Genomic DNA, 10,993 nt, shown 5'->3' with positions numbered 1-10,993 from the left:
GTGTGTGTGTGTGTGTGTGTGTACACACACACAGGTATATATATATATATATATATATATATATATATATATATATATATGATATATATCATATTGTTAAAGTATTAAAAGTTCGAACCACTAAAGTTTGAACTTCAATGTTCAAACCTTCAATACTTTGAATTTAAAAAAAAAAACAAAAACATTTTCAACCCAAAACAAAAAAAAATGTTCTATGCAGGGCGGCAAACCCCCCTGCACCCCCCCCGCTACTTAAATATACCAACTCTGAGATCACACTACAGTGCAGTAAAGGGAAATATTCCCTTCCCACACTCTATGGCAATCTCCGTTATATGACTCTATCATTAAAGTTCGAACTTTAGTGATTCGAAGTTTTAAAACTGACGATATGATATAGACTATATATACATATATATATATATATATATATATATATATATATATATATATATATATATATATATATATATATATATATATATATATATATATATATATATATATACACACACAGTGGATATAAAAAGTGTACACACCCCAGTTAAAATGTCAGGTTTTTGTGATATAAAAAATGAAACCACAATAAATAATTTCAAAACTTTTCCCACCATTAATGTGACATATAACATGTACAATTCAATTGAAAAACAAACAAATCTGTTACGGGAAAAATATAAAAAATAAAAAACATACAATTAGCTGGTTGTATAAGTCTGCACACCCTTAATCTAATACTTTTCTGAAGCACCTTTTGATTTAATTACAACATTCAGCCTTCTTGGGTACACACCTGCTATCAGTTAAAGAGATTGATTAACCCCAAATAAAGTTCAGCTATCCTAGTAGGATTTTCCAGACATTTACTCAGTTGCCTGCTACAGTAAAAGCCATGTTTTGCAGGGAGCTTACAAAGCATCAAAGGGATCTCATTGTTGAAAGGTATTAGTCAGGTGAAGGGTAGGGTACATAAAAATTTCCACAGCATTGGATATACCATGGAACACAATGAAGACAGTCGTCAAAAAGTGGAGAAAATATGGGACAACAGTGACTTTGCAATGAACTGGACGTCCCTCCAAAATTGATGAAAAGACAGGATGAAAACTGGTCTGGGAGGCTGCCAAGAGACCTACAGCAACACTGAAGGAGCTGTAGGAATTTCTGGCAAGTACTGGTTGTGTACTACATGTGACAACAATCTCCCACATTCTCCATATGTCTGGTCTACGGCATAGGATTGCAAGACGAAAACCTTTTGTTGCACAGAAAAACATCCAGGCCCAGCTAAAATTTTAAAAACAATACATCAAGTCTTGCAAAAGCATGTGGGAACATATGTTATGGACTGATGAGACCAAGGCTGAACTTTTTGGCCACAATTCCAAAAGGTACGTTTGGTGCAAAAACAACACTTTGCATCACCAAAAGAACACCATCCCCATTGTAAAGCATGGCGGTGACAGTATCATGCTTTGGGGTTGCTTTTCTTCAGCTGGAACTGGGGCTTTATTCAAGGTGGATGGAATTATGAACATTTCCAAATACCAGTCACTTTTGGCCCAAAATCTTCAGGTGTCTGCTAGAAAGCCGAAGATGAAGAGGAATTTCACCTTTCAACACAACAATGGCCCCAAGTAATCATACATCCAAATCAACAAAAGAATGGCTTCATCAGAAGAAAATTAAAGTTTTGGAATGGCCCAGCCAGAGCCCAGACCTAAATCCAGTAGAAAATCTGTGGGGTGACCTGAAGAGGGCTGTGCACAAGAGATGTCCTCGCAATCTAACAGATTTGGAGCATTTTTGCAAGGAAGAGTGGGCAAATATTGCCAAGTCAAGTCAAGATGTGCCATGCTGATAGACTCCTACCCAATAAGACTGAATGCTGTAATTAAAAGGTGCTTCAACAAAGTATTAGTTTAAGGGTGTGCACACCTATGCAACCAGTTTATTGTATGTTTTTTTATTTTTTATATTTTCCCCAAATAGATTTGTTTGTTTTACAATTGTATTGTAGATGTTATAGGTCACATTAAAAGTGGGAAATGTTTTGAAATGATTTATCATGGTCTCATTTTTTATATCACAAAGACCTGCCATTTTAACAGGGGTGTGTACACTTTTTATATCCACTGTATATGTGTGTGTGTGTGTGTGTGTGTGTGTGTGTGTGTGTGTGTGTGTGTGTGTGTGTGTGTGTGTGTGTGTGTATATATATATATATATATATATATATATATATATATAAACAGAAAGGATGCATAGAGTGGAAGAAAGTGAACAAAGCAAATCCCACAAAAAAGGGAAATGTAAACAGAAAATTTAACAGCTTTAAATATGCTATTAGTGAAAATAAAGTAAAATATTTTTACTTTCCTTCTTTCTTAAATGAACCATATGGTAGGGCATGCACTTGGAAACTTAGAAAAACATTTTAAACCCACTCAAAATATAGGTCACAGCAAGAAAAACTTTTTTTGTCTTTTCTTAAATAGCCTTGTAGGAAGGTTTGTACAGGAAACCTTAGGACAAAAAAGAACAGTAAACACCTTAAGCAAAATAAAAATAGAAAAAATAAAATTTTGTCTTTTTTTAAATGAACTATATATTTTATGTTTTTCTTTTTTTTTTTCATTTAAAGTGCATTTAAAATGGTTAAAATGTGTTAAGGTTCCATGTGCATGCCTTGCTACTGGGTTCTTTAATGAAATTAACATTTTTTTCTCTTGTTGTGAGCTTTGACTTTCATCACGTGGCATGATGCAGCTTTAAAATGCTGGTGTTTATTAAACTGGTCATAAAGCTCTGAAAAAACAATTTTATCTGTGGAACGATTGACTGCAAAGTAATTTTGATTCAGTAAATCATTGTATTTTTAGTTATATGAGTGCTGGAGTTTCTCTTTGTGTTTTATTAAAATATATAAAAATATATAGGCCTAGTGGGTAAGGTCAGGTTGGCATTACTTTGACATGTTTAATAGCAACATGGTAACATCAAGTCACACAAGATCAACACACATCTGTGCATGCTTCGAGGTTACTTTTCAGGATGCAATGTAGTTTTGCAAGGGGAGCCCTCCTGAACCCCCCAGCTAATTTTATGCAATTTTAATGCAACAGTACAGAGAATGTATACCAACATCTAGATGTATGTGTGTGTGTAAATATTTTAATATCTAAACAGATACTGCATATATATATATATATATATATATATATATATATATATATCTATATATATATATATATATATATATATATATACATAGTCAGAAATATATACATAGATATAAATATATATGAACATATATACATGCAAATGGTGACATCTACACATATATATGTCAGCACCTATATGTCCACATATACACAGCAAGATATATATCTCTGTAGGTATATACAGACATAGTTATAAATATGTAAGCAAATATATATATCTGTACAGGTATATATGGGCATAAATCCATAGATAGCAATGGTAGATTAACAGAAACATATATGTCCAGATGCACCATTAATAGGGTTGGGAGACCCCAAACAATATATGTCTTGTACTAATTGGCACCCCCCTCCCCCACAGCCAACCATGTCCGTCCTGCAATACACTACCAAGTTTATTGCATTTTGTTTGTTTTATAAAAATAGGGATTTAAATATATTTTCATTTATATGTTATTTTCTTATATTTCATTTCCCTCTCCCCCACCCACTAGGCGAACCGAACAGTACAGGCCCATCCATCCCAGCCTCTCCTTGACCCATATTTCCTTTACCCACAGTTCCACCTCCCCCCGCCAACACAGCCACCATCCCTTCTCTGGTTACCGGCCTGTAGCTACCAAACCACCACACTTTGCCCACCCTACACTCCTCTTCCCCTCTGGACTCATCTTGTACGTTGTCCTAACCCAAGTATCTTCGGTCTTCCACACGCTCTAGTCCACGCACATATGAACACAGCCATGCTTACCTGTGTAGACATGGTGTTACTGCAAAGAAAGTCATCCAGTTTTTGGGTCATCCCTCATGGGATGAATGTTTTCCTGGTAACTACAATAGACTTCACGTGTGACTTTGTTTACACCAATAGTTTTATTTGTAGGTATCACAAAGCATACGTGGTACACAAGGTTGCCCGGTATGCACACGATACCTAATAGGTATGTCTAATTCAGGTATATGGGAAACAGACAACCCCGGTATACACATGGCACTATAGGTTCCCCTCCTGATAACTAAATTATTGTCTAATGAAAATGCACTGCTTTAAAGTGCCTTAATCACTCTGTATCCAAAGGCCCATGTTCTGCCCAGCAACAAGATAAACAGCCTCTACCAGGCTCAGACCCAGGACCATGCACACCATACACAAAGTGATTTACCACTAAGCCATGGTAGACAGACATAACCTTGATGTTTACAAAACAAATCATCCAGCACAATCATTCAATAGTAAGGGAAATATATATCATACCACACAACCTCTTAATGCAAGAATTCTGGACAAAGTGTGCCAAAATGTGGGTACAAATAGGGATATATGTCAAATATTGTTCTTATACAATTAAAACATTGCTAGCTCAACAGTTATATGTATTAAAACACATATTTTAAAGGAGTTGAAGTCTGAAACACAAATGTGTCACCATTAGTTACTGACTTCAGTCCTGAGATCATCTATGTCACTTGCCAAGAGAATGAGGTATAGGCCAGAATTATGAGCCAAACATGCATGGACATATAGACAAATATATATCTGTAAATGTGGACAGATAGACATCTACATATATATATATATATATATATATATATATATATATATATATATATATATGTGTGTGTGTGTGTGTGTGTGTGTGTGTCTGTGTGTCTGTGTGTGTGTGTGTGTGTGTGTGTGTGTGTGTGTGTGTGTGTGTGTGTATGTGTGTGGGACTCACAAATAATCATATAACATCAACTGTATATAGATAGATAAATATGTTTGTATGTGTATATATATATATATATATATATATATATATATATATATATATATGGGAGGTTTACATATATAATTATGTAGCTGTATATATATATATATATATATATATATATATATATATATATATATATATATATATATATATATAGATATACAGATAGAAATATGTATAGCATTTCCACATCGGAACAACATCCTGAACCACTCACTACAACATAACTGACCATATGCACTGTTAATGGGGGTGGGGGCTCAAATGAAGGATACCTGGTAATTAGTGCTAGGTTACCCCCTCCACAGCCCTAACACATATGCTGTGCAATCCAATATCCAGCACATGTAGTTCTTGAATCCAGGACCCTCCACAACACAATTACAATGGTTTAACAGTAAGCCAATTCACCTGTGAAATGTCAGAGCAATATCTGTAACATATCATGCAGAAAAGTCATTCTACCGTAGGGAATGTACAATGTGGAAGGAGTACACATTACAATGGTGCAGATATGCACACACATCTATACATTGACAAATATATTCAGGTATATATATATCTATATATATATATATATATATATATATATATATATATATATATATATATATATATATATATATATATATATATATATATATATATATACATATACACAGGCAAAAGGTATTAGTAGCCATACATATGTAGAAGTATTCTGGAAGTACTGGGTGCAAAGTTATCCCTCAGCCACAAGTCCTGTAACTGGCACCTGTGAAATTTGTAGTGTGGCAACCATTTCCACAAATGAGAATACATAAATTAAACATATACCCACTCACAATTCAAAGGACATGACACCACACACAGGTATGCATACACAGAAAACCTTTAATTTGTGTACTATACAATAATGTATGCCATTACTTACAGCACATAGATTTTGAAATATATAATCAGTGATGAATGCAAGGTCCACACAAAACAGTAGACGCAAGAAATGTGGATATATAACGTACTATGCTAACCAGGCTAAGGCCTTCAGTTAGTACAACAGTAGACAAAGGATTTGCCTTCAAGATAAGTAACAATCAACAATTACCGATGTAGTTCAGCAGCCACCAATTACAACCTGTAGTCAAGCCCTACGGGGAAATGTATTAGTTGTGGTAATGTCAATGTATCTGTCACATAACATTGCTCAACTTAACATCTCACAATCACACTGACTAACTGAACTGTGTGTAACACTGTAAGCTGTAGCCCACAACTGTTCCCATGGAGGAACGTATGAAAGTGTACAGTCACATACCTCAATGTGTCTTAACACTGATATCCATGACATGTTGTCACAGCCTAGGTTGATAGTATTGAATATCCCTCCCCCATAAAAGGTTGTACAAGGGCAAAGAGCACTGTGTACCACACACTGACCTCTGGAATGTACAAGGGCACACATATGTTGTCCACCTGTTGCCCCCATATGTATGGACCCTGACCAACATATTTTGTGGGAGTCCACGATATGATTGGGATGATAACAGGAATGCCAGTAGTAAATAATGATAGGCCATTACCTAACAACCCCTAACTGTATCACAGCAGCATAAAGCCTGCCATATATGTGGAGGACAGAGGCAGGAACACAGGGCCATATTTGCAATATTGCTGTTACACACCCTGGAAATTGCTGGTGTTACAGGATTTGTTGCAACATACCCTTATGCAGGAATAAGACATCAGAAACACAAATGGATGTAGCCATGTACTGATAGCATGCAACAGACAGACTGCCAGTGATACATCTAGGACAAGACCCATGTGGTGCACAGAGAAAACCTAACAGACAATCCACTGGCCATCATGTGGATAAGCCCACAGTTGAGAGCTATGTAGACAGACCCACAGTTGAGAGCTATGTAGACAGACTGCATTCCATCCTAAAGTACTATGTAAACACAAACACTGTAAGACCAGCAATACACAATGCACATAACAACACTATTCACGCTGTCTGTACGTCTGGAACCTTATAGAAATGTGTAGTTGGCCTATGTCTGCAAGTCCTGCTGTAAGAGGCATTGCTACCTGCTGTCTATCACTGCTGCCCACATACAGGAAGGATGTCCTCCATACTGGAAAGGTTAAGGGACAACCCCCACATGAGTCAGTATTTTATAGTACTGGGTTGCCATGACAGTGGTTATCCAAAGTACTACACAGCAGGCTGCATGCAGTTAGCAACTGGTGCACACTGATTGGTGCAGAGCCCATCACCTGATCATGTGCATCACCTACAAATGCAAGAGACAGAGAGAGAGAAAGAGAAAGAGAGAGAGAGAGAGAGAGTCAGAGAGAGTGAGAGTGAGAGAGAGATAGAGAAAAAAACACAACAAAAATAAATACAAAAAAAACCATAAACAACAGAAAGTTGTCACAGCTGTCAAAAAAAACATTAACAGATATGTAAAATATATATGTATTTAATTGAATGTAGTATGTGGTATAGAATAATAGGATATATGATGTGGAATGATTTATATGTGCCATCAGTAGTTGTTCCTGTAATAATGTTCTGCTGAACAACTGCTCTGGACAATACTGTCTGTCCCTGTAGGCAGAGGGACATAACCTGTCAACTGTGCAGATCAGCAATGAATGACAAAGATGTAAGCCATAATATCTGTGTTTGGTATATTAGTGTGGGCAATAGCTGGTGGTGGAAGTACTGCTGTCATGATAGACACATGAGTGTCAGAGCACACCAAATTGCAGGACAGTCATATTAATGTGTAATGTAGCATGCACAAATGCCATAGGTGTATAATAGGCTTACTTGCAATCTGTCACCATATATACCACCCTAATGTTAGTCTGTGTTCACGTGTGACACCTGTCTGTGTTGCAGCAAGGTAGAACAGTGCAGCTGAGAAGGAAAGAGAGTTTCAGAGTGTGGACCAGATGTCTGTATGCACCCCACATATAGATAAATATATGTGTGATATATAATTAGAAGTGTATGTCTACAGATATACACACACTCATATAGATATAGGTATATAAACAACCTACAATATACATTTACACGTATATCTACACACACATACATATATATATATATATATATATATATATATATGTATGTATGTATATAAAAATCCAGCAAACAGCACAATTAACAAAGCCAGGGCCAGCCGATATCTGGTCCCAGTATGCCTTCAGCATATGTATCAAATGCTGAACAAAAGCATAGATGAAAAAATTCAGTGTAGTTCAAATGCTGAAAACAATTCCAATGACTCAGTTTAACAGCTTGCCAGCATTTCAGTAGATGTGCATAAAAAACATGCTCCAAGATGAATAGAAGTATAGACACATTTATTCAGCTTGCAGAAATAAAAACAATAAAACTGTTGAGGGATAAGCGCTTTCGGGTTGAACAAGAAAAAATGCTTTGGATAGAGAAACTGAGAGCACATCAAAAACCTGGGCTCAATACAGCTTTCCCTATGAAACCCGCCCTGAAAGGGCGGAGATTGAAGAGACATCTATGACATGTCAAATTGAAGCTAGCTGTTCATTGGTTGAAAGTATTTTAAAAATCAGATACTTGAGAGACACAAGTTATATGGATCTGAAGAAGGGTTGTTTGGAGTAACCCGAAAGCGCTTATCCCTCTACATATGTTGAAGGCATACTGGGACCAGATATCGGCTGGCCCTGGCTTTGTTAATTGTGCTGTTTGCTGGAATTTTGATATTTTATTACAGCACACTGCTGAGTTTCGGACTTATTTTGTTTGGATATATATATATATATATATATATATATATATATATATATATATATATATATATATATATATACATATATATATATACATATATGTATATATACACACACACACACACACACACACACACACACACACACACACACACTCACACACACACACACACACACACACACACACACACACACACACACACACACATATATATATATATATATATATATATATACACACATATATATGTAAATACATGTCCCCTTCCATGATATGTGTGAGAGAACATCACACATATCAATACACAACATATATATATATATATATATATATATATATACATACAGCAGTACATGGGTACAAAACAGACTTTGATGTGTGGTGTGTAACCCATGTTGGGAACACATCGCATTTGTTTGTGAAGGTGGGAATTTGTATGTTGGTGAAGGCTAGTAGGCAAATTGTGGTATGTAGGTTGGGTTTGAAGACAGAAAGGACAGCATACAGGGCTGGTATATGACACATGTGGTGTGTAAACACCGTGGATGGGGAGTGTTGTTTGGAATGTGTATGCCACTGAGCCCCCATATGAAAGCAATGGGACCAAGGTCCCCACCCATGGACAGTCACAACAGCATCTACATGGTCATAAAGGTGCCTGGACTGTGAGCTGTGCAGGAGGAACAATCATGTCTACCCTGTGTATGTGTACTGCAGGGCTCCAGGTGATGTAGCACATCCCCCATGTCTCCGTGGAGCTCCCTATGCACCAGACCCTGGACCTGACTTTGGGTGGCAGGGTCCTGTCTGTGTGTGCTCATGGGGGGGCACCATCTCCTGAGGTGGTTCCACCTGAAGGTAGTGCAGGACCCGTAAAGAATAAGGCCCATGGTGGGTCCCAGATGCAATGTGGCCTGGTAAAATGCCCAGATGAGGTAGGAGGTGTGGTTCTGCTGGCAACTAACCCCTACACATGCTATTGTGTCACTGTTATGGAACATATGTGGGCTGTAATAGTCCACACATTCCCAGATCATGTCCAACAGCATGCATAGATATCCCCATAAACACAGAATGGCAGATCTGCAGCAATCAAATAGCATTCATACCACATGCACATGTGGAACCATAATGGCACTGACAATGACATGCAGGTGAAATAGTCTGTAACAGGCCAGCAAAGATAGTGTCCCCACAGGGAACATGGCTACAAACACATAGCACAAGGCATCGTACAAACACATAGCACAAAGCTTGGTACAATACAACATATGTCCCAATGGTAGGTAAGCTGTCGACATACAAATTGCATTGTGTGAACGGTTTGTTGTAGCTGATATGGTGGGGGGAGACAGAGATGTGTTTTAAGAACTATGGTAACCCTGCTGTATGAGTTGCTCAGACCTGTTTCCATCTTTATGTCTATCAGGCAAGATGTCTCATGCCAGATTACCAGCTTTCAGTACTGCAGAAACTGAGGTAATCTTGACACACCTGATACAGTACCACCCGCTACCTTTTGGCAGGACAGCCCATGATCAGCACGGGAGGACCATCCTGTGGAATGATCTAGTCCACAGGGTTAATGATGTCATCCTGCAGAACCATAGTTATGAGCAGGTCCAGCATTATAGCACTGACCTGCTTTGCCATGTACGTCAGTATGCAGCTGCCGTACAAGGGAACCACCCCACTACAGGGGGCATGTCATTCATCCACCCCTGACTCGTGTAGAGGAGCTTTTCAGCAGCCTTGTGGCACCTGCCCACCTGCAGAACCAACAACTGTCAGGCAGCATTGTGGAGATGGGTGCCACCAACACACCGGCTGAGGAACATGCAGGTAAGGTCCCAGGGCACATCATTAGACCACTGTTGTGTATGCATCCACATCTGTACAGGTGGATCATGCATATCTGACATGTCATATACATAGTCTGTTGCTGTGTAGTAGTAATAAACAGTTGTGCATAAGCTGTGGCATTGTGGACTTCTACTGTTGATGTACCATAATGTTGCACCCTCCCTTGATGAATGCCACAACTGTGGCCACTGACATCAACTCTCTCAACCTCTTATGTAGGTCCCTCCAGGATACCACCAAGGCAGCAGCTTGTAGCCGGTGAGTATGGTTTATGTTCATGCTTGCCAATACACCGGGCATGTAATAGCTATGGGATATTCCATGCACACATCTAACACACCTACCCATACTGCATGCTGGACATGTTCACGTTTTGTTGCTGT

Source organism: Protopterus annectens, chromosome 7.part0 (genome assembly GCF_019279795.1).
Source record: "Protopterus annectens isolate FY-2018-M chromosome 7.part0, PAN1.0, whole genome shotgun sequence".
Lineage (NCBI taxonomy): Eukaryota > Metazoa > Chordata > Ceratodontiformes > Protopteridae > Protopterus > Protopterus annectens.
Note: the sequence above shows the minus strand (reverse complement) of the source record.